The sequence below is a fragment of the Conger conger genome, chromosome 12, assembly GCF_963514075.1.
Source record: "Conger conger chromosome 12, fConCon1.1, whole genome shotgun sequence".
NCBI lineage: Eukaryota > Metazoa > Chordata > Actinopteri > Anguilliformes > Congridae > Conger > Conger conger.
The window spans coordinates 2,175,459-2,187,533 of NC_083771.1; the positions used below are offsets into that span (position 1 = coordinate 2,175,459).

The following is a 12,075-nucleotide window of genomic DNA, read 5'->3' on the forward strand; positions in this document are numbered from 1 at the left end:
GGTGGGAAAAGCGAGACAGCGCAATGACAACAAACAGTTACGTCCCGCACAGAAAACTACATCATTTTGCTAAAAAACAGAGGCAAGCACACTTACAACAAGGGCACATATTCACCCTATTTACAACACAATTTACATACATACAAAAAAAAACAAACAAACAAACAAACAAACAAAAAGGGGGAAGAACAGGGCAACCCACCCACCTAGTAAAGGACAACAAAACACAACCTTTTTTTGCACAAAACTTGGAGAGGCGCACCGTTCCCGAACGCACTGCAATAACGGGTCGATGCTTGAAGCGGACGGAGCAAGCTCCTTCTCCGACTCCCTGTGCCAAAAATCCGTTTAATATATAGTCCCCTGATAGGGGACGTATCAGATATTAAACTGATAAGAACAGATACTACACTTGATCTTAGCCAAAAGGCCGAGAAGCGATAACCGCAAACTGGCCCCTGCCGACGGCGCCCTCCCGGTGGCCCCGGACCGCGCTCGGGGGAAGACGCCACCTGGCCCAGGAGCCGGCCCCCCTCCCCGCCTTCCCAAGAACCCTGCGCACGCACTGACTGGCCGGTCGGCGAGCTACCGTAACGACCGGACTCAGCTGGCTCCTCCCACCAAGATCCACTGTCCTCCACTGGCAGGCACAGCCGCCAAAAACACTCGACACATACCGAGTACGCTGTTACGTACTTACTACCGAGTCACTTACCGAATAGCTGCTCTCTAGGCAGCGACCAAAGCTATTTAGCGAGCGGGGCATCGATCGCACGCGGCAAGCAGGCGATAAGCCAGAAACGAGCAAGTCGGCGACTCGCAAGCAACCCGCATACCTGTCGCACATTGCCGTCTGTCCTTAAACCGTTCGAAGTTGCCCCGTCCTGTGGACGGAGCATCCAAAAATAGCACAAACTCAGGTGCGTTCCTCTCCACGGAAATCTTTAGTAAAAGGCGAAAGATTTGTGCGTGCTGAAGAGAAACCCGAGCGAAATGTGACCTTTCAGCGCACCAGGCGCCTCCGGCCCCCTTCCCAGCCACTCCCACTGACCCGGGGTTGCCACTGCCGCCAGCCGGCCGGACAGACAATCCGAGAGGGAAGGTGGGAAAAGCGAGACAGCGCAATGACAACAAACAGTTACGTCCCGCACAGAAAACTACATCATTTTGCTAAAAAACAGAGGCAAGCACACTTACAACAAGGGCACATATTCACCCTATTTACAACACAATTTACATACATACAAAAAAAAACAAACAAACAAACAAACAAACAAAAAGGGGGAAGAACAGGGCAACCCACCCACCTAGTAAAGGACAACAAAACACAACCTTTTTTTGCACAAAACTTGGAGAGGCGCACCGTTCCCGAACGCACTGCAATAACGGGTCGATGCTTGAAGCGGACGGAGCAAGCTCCTTCTCCGACTCCCTGTGCCAAAAATCCGTTTAATATATAGTCCCCTGATAGGGGACGTATCAGATATTAAACTGATAAGAACAGATACTACACTTGATCTTAGCCAAAAGGCCGAGAAGCGATAACCGCAAACTGGCCCCTGCCGACGGCGCCCTCCCGGTGGCCCCGGACCGCGCTCGGGGGAAGACGCCACCTGGCCCAGGAGCCGGCCCCCCTCCCCGCCTTCCCAAGAACCCTGCGCACGCACTGACTGGCCGGTCGGCGAGCTACCGTAACGACCGGACTCAGCTGGCTCCTCCCACCAAGATCCACTGTCCTCCACTGGCAGGCACAGCCGCCAAAAACACTCAACACATACCGAGTACGCTGTGACGTACTTACTACCGAGTTACTTACCGAATAGCTGCTCTCTAGGCAGCGACCAAAGCTATTTAGCGAGCGGGGCATCGATCGCACGCGGCAAGCAGGCGATAAGCCAGAAACGAGCAAGTCGGCGACTCGCAAGCAACCCGCATACCTGTCGCACATTGCCGTCTGTCCTTAAACCGTTCGAAGTTGCCCCGTCCTGTGGACGGAGCATCCAAAAATAGCACAAACTCAGGTGCGTTCCTCTCCACGGAAATCTTTAGTAAAAGGCGAAAGATTTGTGCGTGCTGAAGAGAAACCCGAGCGAAATGTGACCTTTCAGCGCACCAGGCGCCTCCGGCCCCCTTCCCAGCCACTCCCACTGACCCGGGGTTGCCACTGCCGCCAGCCGGCCGGACAGACAATCCGAGAGGGAAGGTGGGAAAAGCGAGACAGCGCAATGACAACAAACAGTTACGTCCCGCACAGAAAACTACATCATTTTGCTAAAAAACAGAGGCAAGCACACTTACAACAAGGGCACATATTCACCCTATTTACAACACAATTTACATACATACAAAAAAAAACAAACAAACAAACAAACAAACAAAAAGGGGGAAGAACAGGGCAACCCACCCACCTAGTAAAGGACAACAAAACACAACCTTTTTTTGCACAAAACTTGGAGAGGCGCACCGTTCCCGAACGCACTGCAATAACGGGTCGATGCTTGAAGCGGACGGAGCAAGCTCCTTCTCCGACTCCCTGTGCCAAAAATCCGTTTAATATATAGTCCCCTGATAGGGGACGTATCAGATATTAAACTGATAAGAACAGATTTTTTTTTTTTTTTTTTTTTTTTTGTGGTGAAGCTCTGAGTCAAGGCCTTAGCGTTGGCTCAGAGTTTTACCTATTTTTTTACTAAATCTCCTCTAAACTACTCCTTATATACATATATACAATCGCAACCATATCCAAATCACTCTCCAAATCAATCCCCGTCCAAATCCAAATTCCCGTTTAGCCATAAATCCAATCCGCTAAACCCCGTAGGGTATTCACTCAAACCCCGTAGGGTACAACTCAAACCCCGTAGGGTATTACTCTAGCCCCGTAGGGTCCTAACTATACAATAAGGAGGGAAAAAAATAAAACCCCCCGATCGCTCCTCACCACCAGGCCGAAGCCTGGCTTGAGAGCCGATCTGGCAAGCTCCAGGCCTAAGGCAGAGACCCAAGGGGAACCATGAACCATCATGGCTCTTACCCTTGATCTTAGCCAAAAGGCCGAGAAGCGATAACCGCAAACTGGCCCCTGCCGACGGCGCCCTCCCGGTGGCCCCGGACCGCGCTCGGGGGAAGACGCCACCTGGCCCAGGAGCCGGCCCCCCTCCCCGCCTTCCCAAGAACCCTGCGCACGCACTGACTGGCCGGTCGGCGAGCTACCGTAACGACCGGACTCAGCTGGCTCCTCCCACCAAGATCCACTGTCCTCCACTGGCAGGCACAGCCGCCAAAAACACTCAACACATACCGAGTACGCTGTGACGTACTTACTACCGAGTTACTTACCGAATAGCTGCTCTCTAGGCAGCGACCAAAGCTATTTAGCGAGCGGGGCATCGATCGCACGCGGCAAGCAGGCGATAAGCCAGAAACGAGCAAGTCGGCGACTCGCAAGCAACCCGCATACCTGTCGCACATTGCCGTCTGTCCTTAAACCGTTCGAAGTTGCCCCGTCCTGTGGACGGAGCATCCAAAAATAGCACAAACTCAGGTGCGTTCCTCTCCACGGAAATCTTTAGTAAAAGGCGAAAGATTTGTGCGTGCTGAAGAGAAACCCGAGCGAAATGTGACCTTTCAGCGCACCAGGCGCCTCCGGCCCCCTTCCCAGCCACTCCCACTGACCCGGGGTTGCCACTGCCGCCAGCCGGCCGGACAGACAATCCGAGAGGGAAGGTGGGAAAAGCGAGACAGCGCAATGACAACAAACAGTTACGTCCCGCACAGAAAACTACATCATTTTGCTAAAAAACAGAGGCAAGCACACTTACAACAAGGGCACATATTCACCCTATTTACAACACAATTTACATACATACAAAAAAAAACAAACAAACAAACAAACAAACAAAAAGGGGGAAGAACAGGGCAACCCACCCACCTAGTAAAGGACAACAAAACACAACCTTTTTTTGCACAAAACTTGGAGAGGCGCACCGTTCCCGAACGCACTGCAATAACGGGTCGATGCTTGAAGCGGACGGAGCAAGCTCCTTCTCCGACTCCCTGTGCCAAAAATCCGTTTAATATATAGTCCCCTGATAGGGGACGTATCAGATATTAAACTGATAAGAACAGATACTACACTTGATCTTAGCCAAAAGGCCGAGAAGCGATAACCGCAAACTGGCCCCTGCCGACGGCGCCCTCCCGGTGGCCCCGGACCGCGCTCGGGGGAAGACGCCACCTGGCCCAGGAGCCGGCCCCCCTCCCCGCCTTCCCAAGAACCCTGCGCACGCACTGACTGGCCGGTCGGCGAGCTACCGTAACGACCGGACTCAGCTGGCTCCTCCCACCAAGATCCACTGTCCTCCACTGGCAGGCACAGCCGCCAAAAACACTCAACACATACCGAGTACGCTGTGACGTACTTACTACCGAGTTACTTACCGAATAGCTGCTCTCTAGGCAGCGACCAAAGCTATTTAGCGAGCGGGGCATCGATCGCACGCGGCAAGCAGGCGATAAGCCAGAAACGAGCAAGTCGGCGACTCGCAAGCAACCCGCATACCTGTCGCACATTGCCGTCTGTCCTTAAACCGTTCGAAGTTGCCCCGTCCTGTGGACGGAGCATCCAAAAATAGCACAAACTCAGGTGCGTTCCTCTCCACGGAAATCTTTAGTAAAAGGCGAAAGATTTGTGCGTGCTGAAGAGAAACCCGAGCGAAATGTGACCTTTCAGCGCACCAGGCGCCTCCGGCCCCCTTCCCAGCCACTCCCACTGACCCGGGGTTGCCACTGCCGCCAGCCGGCCGGACAGACAATCCGAGAGGGAAGGTGGGAAAAGCGAGACAGCGCAATGACAACAAACAGTTACGTCCCGCACAGAAAACTACATCATTTTGCTAAAAAACAGAGGCAAGCACACTTACAACAAGGGCACATATTCACCCTATTTACAACACAATTTACATACATACAAAAAAAAACAAACAAACAAACAAACAAACAAAAAGGGGGAAGAACAGGGCAACCCACCCACCTAGTAAAGGACAACAAAACACAACCTTTTTTTGCACAAAACTTGGAGAGGCGCACCGTTCCCGAACGCACTGCAATAACGGGTCGATGCTTGAAGCGGACGGAGCAAGCTCCTTCTCCGACTCCCTGTGCCAAAAATCCGTTTAATATATAGTCCCCTGATAGGGGACGTATCAGATATTAAACTGATAAGAACAGATTTTTTTTTTTTTTTTTTTGTTTTTTTTTGTTTTTTTTTTTTTTTTTTTGTGGTGAAGCTCAAAGTCAAGGCCTCAGCGTTGGCTAAGAGTTTTACCTTTTTATTATTAAATCTACTCTAACTAAGCCTATTCACATATATACAACTGCGCCGTTGTCCGAATCAAAATCCAAGTCAATCCATATCCAAATCCAATTTCCAGTAGCAATAAATCCAATCAGATAGCCCCGAAGGGTTCAATTCAGGCCCCGAAGGGTACATTTCTAACCCCGAAGGGTACTAGTCTATCAGGGGGAAACTAAAAAACCCCCGATCGCTCCTCACCACCAGACCGAAGCCTGGCTTGAGAGCAGGTGGAGTACGCTCCAGACCTCCGGCAGAGACCCTAGGGGATCCATGAACCATCATGGATCTTACCCTTGATCTTAGCCAAAAGGCCGAGAAGCGATAACCGCAAACTGGCCCCTGCCGACGGCGCCCTCCCGGTGGCCCCGGACCGCGCTCGGGGGAAGACGCCACCTGGCCCAGGAGCCGGCCCCCCTCCCCGCCTTCCCAAGAACCCTGCGCACGCACTGACTGGCCGGTCGGCGAGCTACCGTAACGACCGGACTCAGCTGGCTCCTCCCACCAAGATCCACTGTCCTCCACTGGCAGGCACAGCCGCCAAAAACACTCAACACATACCGAGTACGCTGTGACGTACTTACTACCGAGTTACTTACCGAATAGCTGCTCTCTAGGCAGCGACCAAAGCTATTTAGCGAGCGGGGCATCGATCGCACGCGGCAAGCAGGCGATAAGCCAGAAACGAGCAAGTCGGCGACTCGCAAGCAACCCGCATACCTGTCGCACATTGCCGTCTGTCCTTAAACCGTTCGAAGTTGCCCCGTCCTGTGGACGGAGCATCCAAAAATAGCACAAACTCAGGTGCGTTCCTCTCCACGGAAATCTTTAGTAAAAGGCGAAAGATTTGTGCGTGCTGAAGAGAAACCCGAGCGAAATGTGACCTTTCAGCGCACCAGGCGCCTCCGGCCCCCTTCCCAGCCACTCCCACTGACCCGGGGTTGCCACTGCCGCCAGCCGGCCGGACAGACAATCCGAGAGGGAAGGTGGGAAAAGCGAGACAGCGCAATGACAACAAACAGTTACGTCCCGCACAGAAAACTACATCATTTTGCTAAAAAACAGAGGCAAGCACACTTACAACAAGGGCACATATTCACCCTATTTACAACACAATTTACATACATACAAAAAAAAACAAACAAACAAACAAACAAACAAAAAGGGGGAAGAACAGGGCAACCCACCCACCTAGTAAAGGACAACAAAACACAACCTTTTTTTGCACAAAACTTGGAGAGGCGCACCGTTCCCGAACGCACTGCAATAACGGGTCGATGCTTGAAGCGGACGGAGCAAGCTCCTTCTCCGACTCCCTGTGCCAAAAATCCGTTTAATATATAGTCCCCTGATAGGGGACGTATCAGATATTAAACTGATAAGAACAGATTTTTTTGTTTTTAAAAGGTTTATTATATCAACACATTTTTTTAAATACAATACATTTTTGTGCTCGGGCATGTCCTTACAGAAATAAATATCGCTTCATAAATAACAAAATTACATTACAGTAAAAACATATATTTAAATACAATAAAAGTAAGTAATTTCATTAAAATTCCCACGAGGACCCTTTGCCCTTCCTTTTTTCCGATAAAAGCACACACATTATTTAAAATAACCACCACAATCATTAAAACAGACGACCTTTGTACCGGGCAGCGGTGGGCGCTCTTAAACAACCTGCCTTCACACCGCCCCTGTTACCTCGTCATATCAGATCCAGGCCGGTCAGGCTGGCCCTCCCGGCCCCATTATCATCGTCCAGGCTGCATGCCCCCATGCCCCCTTGGCCCAGTCCACTCCTCTTCTCCGCCGGTCACGCCACATGTAGTCTCTGAGGGAGGCAAACGCCACCCTCCTCAGTGCCTCCGGTGACAAGGCCCTGTTCTCCTTCAGCCACACAGTGCGGGCAGTCCAGATGGCCTGTTTCCCACAGTTTATGGCCAGCCACAGGCATCTCCACCGGCGTGAGGTCCTTTCCCTGCCCACGCCGTACAGCACCATCTGGCACTGCAGGGTCAGTCCCGCTCCCAGCAGCAGCTGGATCAGGGGCCCGCACTGTGTCCAGAGGGTCCTTGCCACCGGGCAGTCCCACAGGCAGTGGCGGACCGACTCCTCCTCTTCACACCTGGGCCAAGGGCACTTTGCAGTCCTGGCCAGTCTCCGGGCATGCAGCACTCCTTGGACCGGGAGGACCCCATGCGCCGCCAGCCAGGCCAGGTCTCTATGGCGATGCAGCAGATCTGGGTGGGCCACAGCGTTCCAAACTTCTTCTGGCTGGCCTACTGCCAGCTCACGCACCTGGCTCACCGGATCCCTACCCTGCACAAAGGACAGGAGAGACTTGTGGTTAGTTAAAACCCCCGCTCCCACCCCTTCCAACCCCATCTTCTTTAAAAAGGCCTTCATCTTCACATACCCTCCCACCATTTTAAAAGCCAAAGGCACCGTTAAAGGCACCTTCACCACCCCAATGCTTTTAAAATAGGCCCCGCTAAAAAACTTGACAAAAAAGGACGCTTTACATGACAAGGACAGACACAAGGACACCTGCAGCGCCACAAAGTGGCACCACAACACAGTGTAAAAGTCCAGAACCCCCTTCCCACCCTTCTCTGGTTCCTTCTTCACCACCGTTCTGGGCAACCGCTCCCATTTTGTGCCCCATAAAAAATAAAACACAGCACGATCAAGACGAGACAACACGGCACGAGACGGCACAAACACAACACTCACAAACAGCCACAAGGGTAAAATCACTGATTTTAAAATGAGTATTTTGCCCTCCAGTGATAAATCCCTCAGTCTCCAGAACCCCAGCCGTTTTTCAGTTGTTCTTAAAATCCCCTCCCAGTTCCCATCCCCATGTCCGTCAGAATTAAAATGGACCCCGAGGATTCTCACTTGGTCAGGTCTTACAGTCATTGGCATTCCAGAGAGTTCAGTCTCTGTCCAACGTCCGTACAGTTTCAGGTCGCACTTGTCTTTGTTAAGTCTTGCCCCTGAGGCCCTCCCAAACCACACTGTCCTGTCAACAGTCCGGTCAATGGAAGGCTGGTCAGTGCAGAGTACGGTCACGTCATCCATGTATAAAATGCAGCGGGCCTCCTGCCCACCGCTCCCTGGAATGCCCAGCCCTGATATCCGGGTATCCCTTCTCAACACTTGTGCCAGTGGCTCTATACAGCACACAAACAGAAGTGGCGATAACGGACAGCCCTGGCGGACACCGCAGCGGACGTCTACTGCCTTGGAGAGGACCCCGTTCACCAGGATTCTGCTTCTAATCCCCGTATACAGAAGCCCCACCCGTGCTAAGAACCCAGCCGAAAAGCCCATTTTCCCCAGCACCTTGAACAGGTACTGGTGCGAGACTCGATCGAACGCCTTTTCAAAATCTAAATTTAGTACGGCGAGCCGAATGTTTCTGTCTCTCGCAAAACAGATGGCGTCTCTTACCAGTACGAGGCTGTCAGTGATCCTCCTTCCAGCCACAGCACAAGTTTGATCCGGGTGGATCACGTCAGGTAAAACCGTCCTCATCCTCAGGGTTAAAATCTTACTCCAGAGTTTAAAATCGAAATTTAAAAGGGTGATCGGACGCCAATTCTTAATATTGGACCTATCCCCTTTTTTAAAAATCAAAGTGACCACCCCCTCTCTAAAACTCTTGGGTAAAATTTTAAGGTTGTCAAATTCGTTAAAAATTTTTAAAAGGTCCGATTCCAATAAATACCAAAATTTTCCATAAAATTCCTGTGGCAGCCCATCTAGGCCAGGTGCTTTGCCTTTTTTTAAAGACTTAAAACTATAATTTAAATCTTCCCTCCCAATTCCTCCCTCCAACTTGCCTCTGTCCTGCACCACCCCCTCTATAAAATTTAGCACCTCCCCCACCCTTTCCTCCTCCACCTCCTTTTCCCCAAATAAATTACTGTAAAACTCCTCCACCACCCTTAGCATGCCCTCGGTGTCAGTATTTAAAACTCCATCTTCTCCCTTCAGACCTTTCATTAAAATATTTCTTGATAAAATCTTTTTAAAAAAGAATCGAGTACATTTTTCTCCTTCATCTATCTCTTTCTCTTTGCTTCTAAAAATGATGCTTTGGCATTTCTTCTCCATTAAAAACTCCATCTCTCTTTCCACTTCTTTGTATTCTTCTTTAAAATCAAACCCCATATTTATTAAGTTCCCGTACCTATTTAATCTTTTTTGTAGTCCCACCCACACCCTCCTCTCCTTTGCTTTTTTCTCCCTCCCCTGTTTAATAAAAAATCCCTTTATTTGTTTTTTTACCCACTCCCACCACTCAGCCCGGGTCTCATAAAAACATTGGAGGGTCCGCCATTCTTCATACACTTCATTAAAAGCCATCACTACTGCCGGGTCCTCCAACAACCGGCAGTTCAGTTTCCATATTCCCCTGCCGACTGCTACACCTGACTTCACAGCCAGGGAGCAGCACAGCAGGGAATGGTCTGAGTAGAATACCGGGCTCAGAGACGATGCCAGACCAGCAAAACCCCTGGCAAAGAGGAAGTCAATCCTCGATGCCCGGGATCCATCACTCGTGCGCCAGGTAAAACCCTCCTGCCCCGGGTTAAGAGCAGAATAAATATCTGTGAGTTTAAAATCATTAATTACATTTTTCAAATAAAAAGACGTTTTGTCCATTTTAAAATCGTCCCCTGCTCCCCTCCGCCCAGCCCTGTTTAAAACGCAATTAAAATCCCCAACCAATAGCAGAGGAGCTCTCCCTAAAAGATATGTGGGGAGCTCCTGAAGGAGCTCCCAGCGCTCCTGCTTCCCCTGCGGGCAATAAATATTCACAAGGTTAAAAGTAATTTCATTAAAAGAGAGAGATACTGTTAAAACTCTGCCTGTTCTCACCACTGTGCTCCCCTTCACCTCAATATTTCTATTCTTCACCAGCACTGCCACACCATCCGCCCGATTGGAGTGGGAGCCGCTCCAGAGAGACGGCCCCTGCTGCCATAGGACCTCCCACATCCTGTAGGAGGAGCGATATGGCAGCCCACACTCCTGTAGGCAAATCACATCTGCTTGCACACTTTCCAAAGCACACAACACAGATCTTGCCCTCTTTAATGTCCTCACGCTGCACACATTAATGGTCGCCACCGTGAGGGGCATGTGCTGGGAAGCCATTTTATTAAAATTTCTTTTTAAATTAAGAAGTGAGGGTTAAAACAGGCAGAAAGAATTAAAAACACCACGAAGTTAAAAGAAATGCCATACTCACCATCACTTTAAAACCCCACCGCCACCTGCTGGTGACCCAGCAGATGACGATGGTTCAGTCTCTGATATGTAGGGGGCCTGGTTTTGTCCTTGCTCCGGGTAGATTGGGGAGGAGCCCGATGACCCGCTGTCTGACAGCCCAGCCATCAGGCCCCACCTCTCCCTCACCCCCCTTTTCTTTCTTTCCACCCCTTCCGTTCCAGTCTCTGCACCTCTTTTGCGGACAATTCCTTCCACCAACATTTCCTCATCACTCTCCCCCTCTGTTACAGTCTCCATGAAGACTGCGTCAGAGTCGGAGTCAGAGTACAGAGACTCGACGGGTTCACAGGCCCTTTCTTTCTCCCTGTTCTCCCCCTCCTTCACTTCCACCTCCTCACCTGCACCTTCTTTCCCGGCCACGCCCACACTCATTCCCTCATTAACCTTCACATTCACACCACCTGCCTCTCCCTCGTTCTCTCTCACATTCTCACCAGCACCCTTTCCACCAGCCGCGCCCACACTCGTTCCCTCATTTACTCCCTCATTCTCACCTGCACTCTTCCCACCAGCCACGCCCACACTCATTCCCTCGTTTGTGCACCCATTCACTCCACCTGCCTCTCCCTCATTCTCTCCCACATTCTCACTCACTCCACTCGTTCCAGCCACACCCTGACCACCATTCTCACCTTCTGCCCCTTCTTGGGCTTCCTCACCCTTTCCCTCTTCCTTCTCCTCCTGCTCCTTCCTCATGGCCTCCCCCTCCTCCCGCTGCCTCTCCCGGGCGTCAGCCCTCGCCTGCTTGGCCCTGTTAGCGTAGGAATCAGGGCAATCTCTGAACAGGTGGTTTGACGACCTGCAGAGATTGCACCTGATTCCATTTTTGCAATCAGCGGCGAGATGCCCCACCTCCCTGCACCGATTGCAAAAAATGACCTGGCAGGCCTCTGCCAGGTGACCGTAGGCCCCACATTTCCTACACAGTTTCGGCTGGCCTTGATAAAAGACCAGCCCTCTATTTTCCCCCAGCACAATGAGGGAGGGCAGGTGTCTCAAACCCCCATAACCGGTTCTGTCCTCCACCAATTTCGCGGGAACCTTCCAGCTCCCCGTCCAGATACCGTCTACATCAATGATTTTCTGGGCTGGCCCCCTAACGAGACAGTAGTTGGCCAGCCACGCAACCAGGTCTTCTGGCTCCACTGTCTCATTGTACAACTTAAAAATAATGTGCTTCACGGAGTCATCTGTGAGCCTCTCAATGTCGAACATTGAGAAGCTCTCTTTAATGTTTTCTATTGAGTTCCAGAAGGAACCCAACAGCTGAGGGGTGCGGAAGCTTACATCAAAGCCCCGACCCCTCGGGAGCACAACCAAACAGTTTATGTCTCCCGGCACAAACTTTAAGGCTCCCATGAGAAGCTTCCTGGAGAAGTCCAAACGGGACATCTCCAGGAGCTTCCCTTCCT

The 12,075-nt window shown here is 51.2% G+C and overlaps 9 non-coding genes and 2 pseudogenes across 9 annotated transcripts; all 11 read right to left on the minus strand.

Moving 5' to 3' along the window:
• Positions 1 to 251: 251 nt before the first annotated feature.
• On the minus strand, positions 252 to 442 carry LOC133106168 (U2 spliceosomal RNA). Its single transcript, XR_009704339.1, has one exon. It is a non-coding gene; the product is annotated as a U2 spliceosomal RNA (small nuclear RNA).
• Positions 443 to 875: 433 nt separating this feature from the next.
• On the minus strand, positions 876 to 992 carry LOC133105865 (U5 spliceosomal RNA). Its single transcript, XR_009704054.1, has one exon. It is a non-coding gene; the product is annotated as a U5 spliceosomal RNA (small nuclear RNA).
• Positions 993 to 1,352: 360 nt separating this feature from the next.
• On the minus strand, positions 1,353 to 1,543 carry LOC133106169 (U2 spliceosomal RNA). The gene has a single exon (XR_009704340.1). It is a non-coding gene; the product is annotated as a U2 spliceosomal RNA (small nuclear RNA).
• Positions 1,544 to 1,976: 433 nt separating this feature from the next.
• On the minus strand, positions 1,977 to 2,093 carry LOC133105866 (U5 spliceosomal RNA). Its single transcript, XR_009704055.1, has one exon. It is a non-coding gene; the product is annotated as a U5 spliceosomal RNA (small nuclear RNA).
• A 360-nt stretch (positions 2,094 to 2,453) lies between these two features.
• Positions 2,454 to 2,644, minus strand: LOC133106518 (U2 spliceosomal RNA). The gene has a single exon (XR_009704531.1). It is a non-coding gene; the product is annotated as a U2 spliceosomal RNA (small nuclear RNA).
• Positions 2,645 to 3,499: 855 nt separating this feature from the next.
• Positions 3,500 to 3,616, minus strand: LOC133105867 (U5 spliceosomal RNA). The gene has a single exon (XR_009704056.1). It is a non-coding gene; the product is annotated as a U5 spliceosomal RNA (small nuclear RNA).
• Positions 3,617 to 3,976: 360 nt separating this feature from the next.
• Positions 3,977 to 4,167, minus strand: LOC133106170 (U2 spliceosomal RNA). Its single transcript, XR_009704341.1, has one exon. It is a non-coding gene; the product is annotated as a U2 spliceosomal RNA (small nuclear RNA).
• Positions 4,168 to 4,600: 433 nt separating this feature from the next.
• Positions 4,601 to 4,717, minus strand: LOC133105868 (U5 spliceosomal RNA). Its single transcript, XR_009704057.1, has one exon. It is a non-coding gene; the product is annotated as a U5 spliceosomal RNA (small nuclear RNA).
• A 360-nt stretch (positions 4,718 to 5,077) lies between these two features.
• LOC133106541 (U2 spliceosomal RNA) lies at positions 5,078 to 5,299 on the minus strand (annotated as a pseudogene).
• An 813-nt stretch (positions 5,300 to 6,112) lies between these two features.
• LOC133105870 (U5 spliceosomal RNA) lies at positions 6,113 to 6,229 on the minus strand. Its single transcript, XR_009704058.1, has one exon. It is a non-coding gene; the product is annotated as a U5 spliceosomal RNA (small nuclear RNA).
• Positions 6,230 to 6,589: 360 nt separating this feature from the next.
• Positions 6,590 to 6,764, minus strand: LOC133106313 (U2 spliceosomal RNA; annotated as a pseudogene).
• Positions 6,765 to 12,075: the final 5,311 nt, after the last annotated feature.